This window comes from Zalophus californianus, chromosome 3 (assembly GCF_009762305.2).
Source record: "Zalophus californianus isolate mZalCal1 chromosome 3, mZalCal1.pri.v2, whole genome shotgun sequence".
Taxonomy (NCBI): domain Eukaryota; kingdom Metazoa; phylum Chordata; class Mammalia; order Carnivora; family Otariidae; genus Zalophus; species Zalophus californianus.
In genome coordinates this window covers 137977391-137990981 of record NC_045597.1, presented here as the reverse complement: position 1 = coordinate 137990981, position 13591 = coordinate 137977391, and the positions used below count along the sequence as shown (strand labels likewise).

Below are 13591 nucleotides of genomic sequence, written 5' to 3'. Positions count from 1 at the left end.
ATTGGGGAGGGTATGTGCTATGGTGAGTGCTGTGAATTGTGCAAGACTGTTGAATCACAGATCTGTACCTCTGTAACTGCCCCTTTTTAATGAACGGTTCAGAACACAGTATAGAATGGTGACAGTATAGTTTAATATTCTCAGTTAAGTCATATATTCTTCCAATTTTTATTTTTTATTCTTTTTTTTTAAAGATTTTATTTATTTGAGAGAGAGAATGAGAGAGAGAGAGAGCATGAGAGGGGAGAGGGTCAGAGAGAGAAGCAGACTCCCTGCCGAGCAGGGAGCCCGATGCGGGACTCGATCCCGGGACTCCAGGATCATGACCTGAGCCGAAGGCAGTCGCTTAACCAACTGAGCCACCCAGGCACCCTATTTTTTATTCTGTTTGAAACAAAGTTTGAAGGCATTGAAGTAACTTTTCCAGTAAGAAAAGATTTAAATTGTGGTTTTAAAAATGAGCAGAAGACATGAACAGTTCACCAAAAAAGATATGACTTATCAAAATATATGAAATGAGGTTCAACTTCATGAACAATAAGAGAAATGCAAATTAAAATACACGGAGAGAGACCATTGTCACCTTTTCAAATTGGCGAAAGTTCAGAAGATTAGAATATGCTTAGCTGGTAAGTCTGTGAAGAAACAAACACATTCTGACATGGCTGATAGGAATGTGAAGTGCTACAATCTTATGGGAGTTTTGTAATACCTGACAAAACTCTGCCCGCGTTTACCTCCCAGTCCAAGTTCTAGTGATTTACCCTGATCAATTACCTGTACAAATAGGGAATTACATATGCCCAAAGTTGTTTATTATAGGATTATTTGTAACAGCACAATATTAAAAAAAGCCTAAATGTCTGTCCATAGGAGCCTGATTGAATAAACTGGGATATTAAAAAGAATAAGGAAGATTTCTATGAGTTGATCTGGAATGATTTCCAAATAGAAAATATATATATAAACATTGGAAATACAATAATTTCGGTTAGACCCACTGCAATAAAGAGAGTCAAATGAGTTTCTTTGTTTTCTAGTGCATATGAAAGTGATGTTCACACTATAGTCTATTAAGCATGCAATAGCATTATGTCTGAAAACACAATGTACACACCTTAATTTAAAAATACTTTATTGCTACAAATGCCGTCATGGGAGCTTTCAGTGAATTGTGATCTCTTTGCTGCTGGAGGTCCATGCCTCAGTGCTGATGGCTGCGATTAATCAGGGCTGTGATTGCTGAAGGTGCGGGTAGCTGTAGCAATGTTTTAAAATAAGACAACAATGAAATTTGCCGCATTGTTGGACTCTTTCCTTTCATGAACAGTTTCTTGGTAGCATGTGATGCTCTTTGATAGCATTTTCCCTACAGCAGAACTTCTTTCAAAATTGGAGTCAGCGAAACCCTGCTGCCTCTTTGTCAACTAAGTTTATGGAATACTCTAAATCCTTGGTTGTCATTTCCAGAGTCTTCCCAGCATCTTGATCAGGAGTAGATTCCATCTCAAGAAATCACTTTCTTTGCTCATGCAAAGAGCAGCTCCTCATTTGTTCAAGTTTTATCATGAGATTGGAGCAATTCAGTCACATCTTTAGGTTCCACTTCTAGTTCTCTTGCTGTTTCCACCACATCTGTAATTGCTTTCTCCACTGAAGTCTTGAGCCCCTCAAAGCCATCCATGAGGGTTGGAATCAACTTCTTCCCAACTCCTATATTTAATGTTGCTATTTTGACCTCTTATGAATCATGAATGTTTTTAATGGCATCTAGAATGGTGAATCCTTTCCTCAAGGTTTTCAGTTGTCCATCAGAGGAATCACTATCTATGGCCGCAGTAGCCTTATGAGATGTATTTCTTAAACAATAAGACTTGAAAGTCAAAATTATTCCTTGATTCATGGGCTGTAGAATGCATGTTGAGTTAGCAGGCATGAAAACATCATCAATCTTGTTGTACATCTCCATCAGAGCTCTTGGGTGACCCAAAGTGTGTTGTCAGTGAGCCGTAATATTTTGAAAGGAATCTTTTTTTCAGGGTAGTAGGTCTCAACAGTGGGCTTAAAATATTCCATAATTTGAGTTGTAAACAGATGTGCTGTCATCCAGACTTTATGGTTCCATTTATAGAGCATAGGCAGAGTAGATTGAGTGTAGTTCTTAAGGGCCCTAAGATTTTCAGAATGTTCAAGGAGCCTTGCTTCAACTTAAAGTTACCAGCTGCATTAGTCCTTAACAAGAGTCAGCTTGTTTTTTGAAGCTTTGAAACCAGGCATTGACTTCTCTCTAGCTATGAAAGTCCTAGATGGCATCGTCTTTTAATACAAGGCTATTTCATCTACAATGAACATCTGTTGTTTAGGGTAGCCACTTTCATGAATGATCCTAGCTGGATCATCTGGAGAACTTGCTGCAGCTTCTACGTCAGCACTTGCCGCTTCCCCTTGCTGTGAAGATGGCTTCTTTCCTTAAACCTCATGAACCAGCTCTGCCAGCTTCCAACTTGTCTTCTGCAGCTTCCTCACCTCTCTCAGCCTTCTTAGAGTTAAGGAGAATTAGGGCCTTAGTCTAGTTTAGGTTTTAGCTTCAGGGAATGCTGTAGCTGGTTTGATCTTCCATCCAGACCACTAAAACTTTCTCCATTATCAGCAATAAGGTGGTTTTGCTTTCTTATCATTCATGTGTTCACTGGAGTAGCACATTTTTTTCTTACATGATTCTAATTCTTTTTATTGTGGCAAAACACATGGCATAAACTTTACTATTATAACCATTTTTTAGTTTAAATTCAACAAGTCAAGGTATAGTACATTATTAGTTTTTGATATAATGTTCAGTGGTTGATTAGTTGAGTATATCACCCAGTGCCCATCCCCCCACCCACCTCCCTTCCCACAACCCTCAGTTTGTTTCCTGGAGTCCAGAGTCTCATATGGTTTGTCATATGGGATTTCTTCCCGTTCAGTTTTCCTTCCCCCCTACCCCTATGGTCCTTTTAATTTTTTTTCAAGAATTTTTCCTTTGCATTCACAGCTTGGCTAACTGGTACAAGAGGCCTAGCTTTTGGCCTGTCTCCACTTTCGACGTGCCTTCCTCACTAAGCTTCATCATTTCGTGCTTTTGATTTAAAGTGAGAGATGTGTGACTCCTTGTTTCCCTTGAACACTTAGAGGCTCCTGTAGGGTTATTAATTGGCCTAATTTCAATATCGTTGTGTCTCAGGGAATAGATCTGAGGAGTAGGAGGGAGATGGGGGCATGTCCGGTTGGTGGAGAAGTCAGAATACAGAACATGTAGCAATCAAGTTTGCGGTCTTATACGGGTGCAGTTTGTGGCGCTCCAAAACAATTGCAATAGTGACAGTGAAGATCCCTGATGACAGGTCACCATAACAAATATGATAATAATGACAAAGTTTGAAATACTCTGAGAACTACCAAGTTGTGACACAGAGACACAAAGTGAGCAAATGCTGTTGGAAAAATGGCAGGAAAAGCCTTGTTTGATGCAGGGTTGCCAGAAACCTTCAACTTGTAAAAAAACACAGTATCTGTGACACACAGTAAAGTGAAGCACAATAAAATGAGGTATGCCTGTATGGTAATTATGGTCCATTTTTAGTAATGAAGAAGGGAAAAATTAAAAAAAAAATAAAGCTTATCTTTGCAAAAGAGAAACATAGGAAGGATTAACCCAGAGACCAATGAAATAATTATCTGTAAGGAGTGTCGGTGGGGGGAGGGCAGTGTGGGGAAGATGAGGGTGGAAGTTAGACTTCCTGAGGATATGTTTTTCTATAGTTGTGACTTTTGAACTGTGCAAGTATTTCACATATTCAAACAACAAAATTAAGCAAAAAATGATAAAAAGAGCAAATCTTAAATTTGAATACAAATAGAAACAAATGAACCTAACAAATTCATAACATACCCCAAAATTAATTTAAGTAGCTTATAAATACTTTGACTGTAAAGACTTGGGGGGAAATATTCTAAGAATCATAACCTACAAAGAGATCTTTATACTTAGCAATTTGTTGTTGTTAGTGGTACTTGTATAGTAATTCTGAAATGATTTTGTGTGTAATACAGGACAGAGCAAATGAGTCACTATATTGGATTTTGGGGAACCAGTGTGCTGAGGAGATACAAATATGGAGTAGGGGGAAATTGAGAAGTACAGATTGGTATGGAATTTGAACTGGAGGTATAAATATGAACTCACAGATTTTTAAAAATGTATTTTCTATGTCAGTCCATGGAAAGGCCTTAGAAGCAATGATGCCCTAGTAAGAATGAACACACTCAGTGCCCAAAGGCTGGTTTCCAAACACTATTTCCTAAAAGGAGCCAACGCTCCTTAGAGAAATTCCTGATTCCAGAACATGGGGCAATGAGATCCTAGAACATTTTATATCAGAAAGCAAGGAGAGCTCAGAAATGGATGGGGACATGTCAAAAGACCTAGCAGCCCACCTGAAAGAAGGGTTCTCACAGGCCAAATTTGGGACAATTTGATAATCAAAAAGAAAAATGATAGTAATGAATTATAACACACTGAATGAAAAGATAATATGTTAGTCCATAGTGGTACTTACCAAAAAAACCCTACCCCAATACAAAGAAAAAACAGGGGAGAGGGGCAGAATGTAAAGTTGTCCTTTACAGCAGAAGGGTGGCTAAATGTGTAGAGTGATAATGATTTGTGCTGATAATTGAGCCAGGCAAGGATCATCATTGACCATTAAAATTGAGTGAAAGATTGTAGGTGAAGAGGATATATACATGGTCTCAAGGTGTCAGCCTACCAATTATTTATGAATTGCAAAGAGAAAGATATGTTTTCATAGTGGAGATCTGGCAGTCACACCTTTATCCATGTGATCAAATTTAGCATTACCTGTAATGGGTCAAACTGACATGTCTCCAGAAGTGATGTAATGAGGCACACACAACACCATCTATATGGTATTTCTGCCAAAATGCTTAACTTCTGTCTTTTTATGAAGTATAAATCAGACAAATCCAAAATGTGTACATTCTATAAGACATCTGTCCTGCAAATGTCATTTTCGTAAAAGAAATAACAGTGGTGGGACCATTCTACAATGAAGGAGACTAAATGCCACCCAACTGTTGTATAGGTACCTTGATAGGGTCCTAGAAATAGAGATCCCTCTCTCTCTCTCTAAAGCTACATATTTGGGGTATAATTAGAGAAATTTGAATAAGAACTATATTAGGTAATATGGAATCATAATAACTTTCTTAGATGATACACTATTTAAAGGAATTGCTTCTCCATTGTTCAAAAAATGTTGAAATGAATCTTGTTATTATGAAAACTGGTTAAAAAACGCTGAATAGCTCTGAAAGTATAGAGTCATAAAGAGTATTAATTTATCAAATTAGTTAGGGATTTCATGAGATTATCTTTTAAATGTCATGTTGCAGTTTAAATATTTGTAGATGTCCAGTCTGCACATATGTATGTACGGAATAAGTATGTAGTGTTTAATGGTGGCATTTTATTGCTACTGTGCCATGATCAAGGATGATGAAATAATTTTATGTGTAGTGAGAATTTTTTTTAAAATGCTGTTTAAAAAAAAAGTTTCATTTTGTTTTATACTCTGACCAGACACAACCTTTTAAACTTTTAACAGAAAGTGAGATTTTGGCGGTAGTTCTGTGAAAAGTCTGAAAGTACTAGTAACACAATTATCTTTCTTTTTTCTTTTTTTTTATAGATAAGAACTTATATTTATTTCTTTTCTTTTTTTATTTTATGTTAATCACCATACATTACATCATTAGTTTTTGATGTAGTGTTCCATGGCTCATATACACAATTATCTTTCTTGAGAAATATCTATACTTTGCCTTTCTCAAAAGAATTTGAGGCCACACAAATGAAGACATAATAAAAGGAAGAAGAAGAGAAAAGTTGAAGAAGATAAAAAAGAAACAGCAGATGTGTAAATTGATTGCATTGCTGATTGAGGATCAATAACGTTGTGTGAAAAGGGAATTACAGTAATAACAGTACGTAACCCTTGAGGACCAGAAAGGCTAATAAGATCCAGTTTTTACCTGAACTAAATTCTTTTAAAAAAATCATGTGGCTTATTATATAAAGTGCATTTATTGATGTTACGTTGACCAACTGTAGTTTCACAGCCCGTGCAGAAGTAGACTTTCGATCCTTTCTCATAGCAGCAGGCATAACATTAAGGAACAACAGTCACTGAAGCTAATTTTGAAAGTTCCAAGTATATAGGCTTCTGGTGCTCCACTTTGATACAAACATGGAATGCTAGGAGACTGGCTGGCTCTTAGAGTCTCTGAAAATAATTTCTCTTGATTTAGTTTTGTGATGCAGTTGACTGAATACTGTCATCCACTGAAAAACAAGAGTGTCGTATTCTGCACTGTTGGTTAAAGGAAGGCATAGAAGCACCGGGAAACAAAGGGTACAATTGAGATTTTCTTATTTAAATTGTTTTCACTCTGCTTAGTTTTCTTTCACAAGAAATTAGTAATCATGTTCTAAGGGCAAATTGGTGGGCACAGAATTCTGCTCTGTGGGCAAAGTGTTTACCGTGGACTGGCTCTCCTATCATATTGTAACCACCTTCTCATGTTGTTCAAAACTAATAATCTATTAGCTACTCAACTTTGACAGCTTAATAAAGATTAATTATGCATGAATAAAGTATTTACATTTAATTAGCAAATTAGTGATAACAACTTGTTTCTATATTTGACCAATCTCTATAACACTCAACAATGTCTTTCTGTTTTTACCTGGTGATAACTAAAGGGCAATTAATAAAGAGCAGGAAAGGTCTCATTTTAAAGAAATGACATCCCCATTCAATATTGCTCTAATGGTTGAATTTATAAATATAGATATTGAGAGTATGTCGCTAGTGCTGCTCATCTACTTATTTTGAGCAATATTCAGTCTCATTAAATGCCTGTAAAAACAATCAAATAACTTAGATATCTATTTGAAATGAAAGTAAAGCATTAATCATCAGTGAGATGGAGCTAACATAAAATACTTATTGAATAAAGAAAGTTTCAGTTTTAGTCTTGATTAAATGATAAATAGCTGGTTTGGGAGAATTAAAGGTTCTTGGGAGTGATGAGCACTAAAAATAAAACTGTACTGAGCAACCACTTGCTGTTCAACCTCAAATATTTAACTGAGGAATTGGATTTGGGACATTAAACACTAAGTGGTCACTGTGTTCAAGGGGGAAAAGGCAACAGGATTTAATTACCACTGAAATGTGTAGAAGAAAAGAGAAAAGTTAATGCAGTAGATAAACTGATGGTTCTTTTAAACAAAGGTTATTAAGTTCTGTGGGTACCTGAATTATTCAACTGTTAAATCATAAATTATTGATGACGGAACTCTAAAACACAATATATCTAATAGTAAGAAGTAGAATAATTTGACAGAAAATAAAATTGTAACTAATATACTTTTTCTCATTTCAGAAGATCTTACCAATTGCCATTGTGAGTTTAACATTGCCATGTTAAAATACAGAACATTTTTTTATTAAAAGCTATTGTTAGGAGAAAATTTTGAAATTTAAAATAAATAAATCTTTTTAAAGGGAAAGATATCCAGGTCCATGACTAAGTACTTTAGGCATGCTTTAGAGACTAAGCAAATACGTAAAAGCTTGAAAATGATTCTTAATAATATTGTTACAGTGCAGTTTTATCTTATGGGGGAGTTAATTCTGAATTTAGCATATGAAGTGGAAGTCTTACATAATCAGAATTACCCTGGAAATCCCTTATCACCTATAAAGTAATGGTACATATGTTTGTGTATACAACTCTGGGTCAATATAGAACTGTATAAGTATATAATTCAATGAAATATAGTTTATAATATAAAATGTATACTTAGATGATTTTCAATTATGTAAAAAGTGATTTTGTTAGTTTATGTCAAGTACCTGGTTGAATTGAAACAAATGTATATACATATGGGGTGTGTGTGCGTGCATGCGTGCGTGCGTGTGCATATGTGTGTATATAGAGACGCAGACACAAGTATACACTACGGGAGTATACAATATGCATATTTATGCAGAGATATCAAAGAACTTCCATATTTTTAGTTGATTCATACTAATATGGTATAAATCAAACTAGTTTGGTATTTGAGCATCCTTAAACATGGAGCCTTAAAATGGATACACTTATTTTTTCTGGCAGCCAAATAGTGGGAATATAGTTACGATTTTTTAAATGCATAAAACCAAATCTCTCCTCTCTGTGACATATTTTTGAAGCTAACGTTTCAGGGAACTAGAAAGCATTTTTGAGGAAGCTTCTTATTACAACAACAGTTGTGTTTTTCTAGGGTAAATGGGTAAAGCAGACTGAGGCTGGACAGAATGCACCAAACTCAAGTTCAGTGCTGTTAGTGTAATGAGAAATATAGAGAAAGTTACACATTTCATGTTGTATTCTAATTCTAGTCACAGTACCAGTTAAATGTATATTTGATGTACATTTTGCTAGCACATGTTTTAAAAAGTCTCTCTTCAAGTCTGGTCATATAAGTAGGAAATTGACTGTAAACGTTTCTTTACTTACTGTCTCACTCCAGTAGATTATATTCAGCACCTGGCTATGAAGACTTGTATGTAATAAAGATTCTTATATGTTTACTGGATGAATGAATGAATGAATGAATATTGTTGTGCAACTTATTTTACAACATAATGCTCTTATTATATGGTTTACAAAAACATGTGTATTAATGTCTGTAGCTCTTAGGCTCCGGTCCTTTCTGTGGCATGTGTGTATTCATTGAATCAGTATTCTCTGAGGGTTTTCTCTCTGCTAAATCTTTAGAATTTGAGGCAAATAAAACAAGTCCCTCCTCCTCAAGGATCTTCCTGTCTAGGTGGAGGATGGAGCAGTGAATCCGGCATTATAGCAGGTTCGGTGGTAATTCCCTCATTACGTGTGTGCAATTCCTAAGGGCAACTGCAGAGTACTTGTGGGAGCATGGCAGATGCAACCCCAGAGCTAAGCAGGCATCACTAATAAAAACTTCTGTGTATAAGCGTAGACATTTGGAGTTTATCCTGATAGCTATGGGAAATGAAAGTGTTAATGTGATCAGATTTAGGCATAGAAAGCACATTCTGTCTGCAGTGTGGAAGATGGACTAGAAAGGAAGATGGACATTTTAGAGACAAAAAAACTGGTTTAGGAGGGATTACGGTAATCCTAGTGAAAAGTGATAAAGGCATATAAACTGTTTCTGAGAATAACCAAGAGGGGCAGGAAATGGCAATACATAAAGCGGGAGAATTCACAGGACTTTGGTGAGTATATAGTCATGGGGTCGAATGAGAGAGAGAAGTCTAGTAGATGTTGATGAACCAGTCTGCTTCCCTCTCATGATCTTCTCTAATGTCATACTTGCTTGGCAAAACCACAACCCTGTTTAAATCCACTCCTGCCTACTTTGCATGTACTCCCAAGAAATTGAATATGGCTGGAGAAAAATAAAGTGCTGAACAGGCTTCACATTAAATTTATGAACCTCGAGTTGATACTTACTCCTCCCTGGTAGGCATACTGTGCTTTCCCCTCAAACCTTTACTACCTTATTCCTCCTCTCCTTCTCAGCTATAATTTATATCCTACTTTATTCCTGATTGAAGCAACTGGAAGAGAACTTCCACAAACTTTCAATGCCACATCGACTCAACCTTTAGCATTTGGGTCCATGCTTTCTGCATCCTTGGCCTGTTATCATAGATCATGGCCAGCTCTCCCAATACACTAGACCCTATTTCCTCTCATCTACTTAGGGACCTAATCCTAGCAGTGCCCCCTCTCCTTCATCATCAACGGTTTTTCTCTTTTTACATCAGCCCATGAATATCCTGTTATTTCTCCCATCTTAAAAAATTATCTTGACCCTACTTTATCCATTTGCCCTGCCCAATTTGTAGAAAACACTTGAAAGTACTGTCAGTACTTGCTCTTTCCAATCCTGCTCCTCCTATTTTCTCTTAAACCCACTTAAGCCAGGCTGTTACCCACTACCGCTCCATCAGAACTGCGTAGGCAAAGTCGCCAGTGACTTCCACCTTGCTCAGTCTCATGGTCAGTTCTTTTGCTTAGCCTGTCAGCAGCACGGGGTGCAGAGGATGACTCTCGCCTTGATACGCTTTTCTCACTTCATTTCTAGGACGTTACAGTCTTTTGGTTTTTCTCCTGCGTTCACAGTCACCTTTGCTGGTTCCTCTTCTCCCTGACCTCGATGTTCAGATACTCCAGGGCTCAGTCCTTGATCTTCATTTCTTCTCTGCTTGTATTTATTCCCTGACAGTGTTGCCAGTTTCAGATTTTAATACAACTTATGTTTCCAGTCCAGTCCTCTTTCCCCAAATTCCAGACCAGGTAATCAATTGCCCCTTACTCGACATCCTCCCTTGATGCCATCTCAAATGTAACACATTCAAAGCAGAACTGACATTTATCTTCCTCCCAAAACCTGCTCTTACCAAAAAAGGTGTCCACATGTCAGTTAATGGCAGTTCCTTCCAGTTGCTTAGATCAGAAACCAGGTATCGTCCTTGATTTTTTTTTTTTTTTTCTCTCACCGTCCCATGATTAATTCATCAGGAAATCATTCGGGGTCTGTTTTCAGAATACGTGCACAATATGTTAACAATCCTATCACTTCTTACTATTTCCTTGGCTACCATTTGGGTATGAACTGTGGGAACTGCTAGATGCCCACCAAAATCCATTCTTCCTTTCTTGAGAAACCTGGTTGGACTAAATTTCTCCATCTTCATTTATATAGTTATGTCCATATGACAGTTTTCTCTTGTGGAGTAGAAGTGAACTTGAATGCTGGACCCATTAAAACTTCCCATCTAAGTTCCTCCATATTATGTTCCTTCCTGCTTGGATTCGGATAAAAACAGGGGACCTCGAAAAGATGGTGGCAGAGCTAAAAGGTGGAAGCTGTCTGGATGTAGGACAGTTGTCTTCCTGATGTTATACAAGCAAGCGATAAACTTCTGTTATGTCTAGTTAGCATGTATTTCAATCGATTGGTCATAGTAAATTATTCTACCCCAACATACAGTAATCTCTCAGTTGTGTAACTGAAGTAGTTCTTAACTGATCTTTCCCCTTGTAGTCTGTTCTCATCACAGAATGTTCCTTTTAAAATTTCAGTCAGATCTTGTCACTCTTCTACTCAGAACTGTGCATTGGCTCCCCATTTCACCCAGAGTAAAAGCCAAGTCCTTACAAGGACTTCCAAGGCCCTACATAATCTCCCCAGCACTTTATTTTTCTGTGCTTATCTCCTCTCCTCTCCTTCTCCCCCCTGCTTCGAGCATTCCAGCCTTCTTGTTCTTCCACATCTTCTAGCTGTGTTTCTCTCCAAGCCCTTGCATCATCTCCTCTCCCTGGAATGTTCTCTCTAATATCCAGATGGCTACTTCTTCATATCCTTCCGGTCTTCTCAAGTCCTCCCTTCTCGATGAGGCCCGTCCTGACCATTGTATTTAAAATTATATTTTACCACCCCCCCAGCATTTACAAGTCTTACTTACTCTATTTTGTTTTTATAAGACTTCTCATTTTGTGACATTCTATAATATATAGTTTACTTATTTATTATGTTTATTGTTTATTGTGATCTTCTCTTCCTTGAATATAAGCTCCATGAGGGTAGGGTCTTGATCTGTTTTGTTCATCAGTATGTCCCAGGCGCCTTGAACAGTGCTTGACACATTACGGTGCTTAAATAGAGACTTGTTAAGTGGATGAATGGGAGGTTTGAAGCATTCGTTTTATGTTTACTCTGTTTTAGAGGACATATTTTGCTAGGTGGGAGTATAAGAGTTTGTTTCAGAAGTGAGAGGAAAGCAGCAATTAAGGTGAAATCATAGCTTCACTGCTGATTACCGCAATATATTGACAGCCTATAGCTCAATTTTGATTCTATAAAAATAAAGATTATCATGTTCATAGAGCTCTTCGATGTTGTGATGATCGGTTACTTAACACTTACAGAATACTTTGCAGCTGGAGAGCATTTTTTTTATGAATTCTGAGAAGTAATATTGAATTATTAAAACCACCTATTTATTTTAAAATCAGCCTATCATTCAAAGGCCTGTTTTCACCTTATTTTACTTTTGAAATGCACCGCCCCCCCCCCCTTTTGGGTCATCTATTGCTGTTGTTTAAAATTCAGTGTTCAGTAAGCAATGGGGTAGTAAGGTATGTTTTGATGTCAAAATCTATACCTTAATGTAGAAGTGTATTTATAAAATTGGAGACCACAGCTACAATTCCAAAAAGAACCCCTTTACCAGTTAACTGTTAAAAAACAGATTGGTGGTTTCCACCTCTTTACTACTATAACCCAGAAGTTACTTGAATCTAAAGTGGGAGAATAGTGAATTCGAAGAATAGTGAATACAAAGAAAAAATTAACTGATATCAGGAAACTGAATTGGTTTTCAGCAAGTCACTAAGTAGTAATTACAGAGCTTAAAAGAAACCTCCATAAATATATGTTCTTTTTTTTTTTAAGATTTTTTATTTATTTGAGAGAAAGAGCAGAGTGAGCGTGAACACACAGGGTGGGGGGAGAGGCAGACGGAGAAGCAGACTCCCCGCTCAGCAGAGAGCCCGATGCGGGGCTCAATCCCAGGACCTTGGGATCATGACCTGAGCCAAAGGCAGACACCCAACTGACTGAGCCACCCAGGCGTCCCTGTAAATACGTATTCTTTTTTGAATTTGTGAAATGTGACGGTAAATAGAGAGCTAACCTATTTGGCATGCTGAAGGTTAAGTCTAAAATACGGTAGAAAACAAGCTGCGTTCTTAGCACTTATAACTTTGGTCTAAATATCATCAAGAATGCTGCAGAATTGCGGAGGAAAGCAGGTACCTAGAAGTTTATCTTACTATTAATGGAGGTTAAAAAGTTAAACAATCTTTGTAAGTTCCATAACATTTCTGATCTCTTTTTTGTCACCACTTCCCTAAAATTCATTTCCAGCTCTCTGATGAGTACTTACTCTTCCACGATGCTGGCTCTGCTCTGTTTTTGTTTTGTTTTGTTTTGAAGTTTCTGTAAGTTTAAATTTTTTTGACTTGTTGAAGCTTAACTGTTATCCATTTTGATATTTTCTATGGTGTACAATGCAGTGAGGGAAAAAACCCAGTAATTTAGAAAATGTAGTGTAAAAATTTGTGCTTCCATGGAAAGCTGCATTGTCTACACGTAGCACATCCTTCCCGGTTATCCAATTCCAGTCTTCCATTGTCTGAGCAGTTGTAAAACTCGTCTTCTTCTTCCTCTCTCTCCTCCCCTCCCTCCCCTCCCTCCCCCCCCCCTCCCTGTTCTCCTTCCTGACTTTAATACAGGAAGCTAAAATAGAACCAAAGCTAGAGTTAAGTACTGAGTTACTTACTGTAAGTCTTTAAAAGCTAGAGTTGAGTACTGAGTGACTTACTCTCAGTCTTTAATTCAGAATCTACCACTGTAGGAAGGAAATGT

The 13591-nt window shown here is 37.2% G+C and overlaps 1 protein-coding gene across 2 annotated transcripts in view; it reads left to right on the top strand.

Annotated features, from left to right (window-relative positions):
- CHN1 (chimerin 1) overlaps window positions 1-13591 on the top strand; it is a 195217-nt gene that overhangs the window by 51457 nt on the left and 130169 nt on the right. The window lies entirely within an intron of this gene.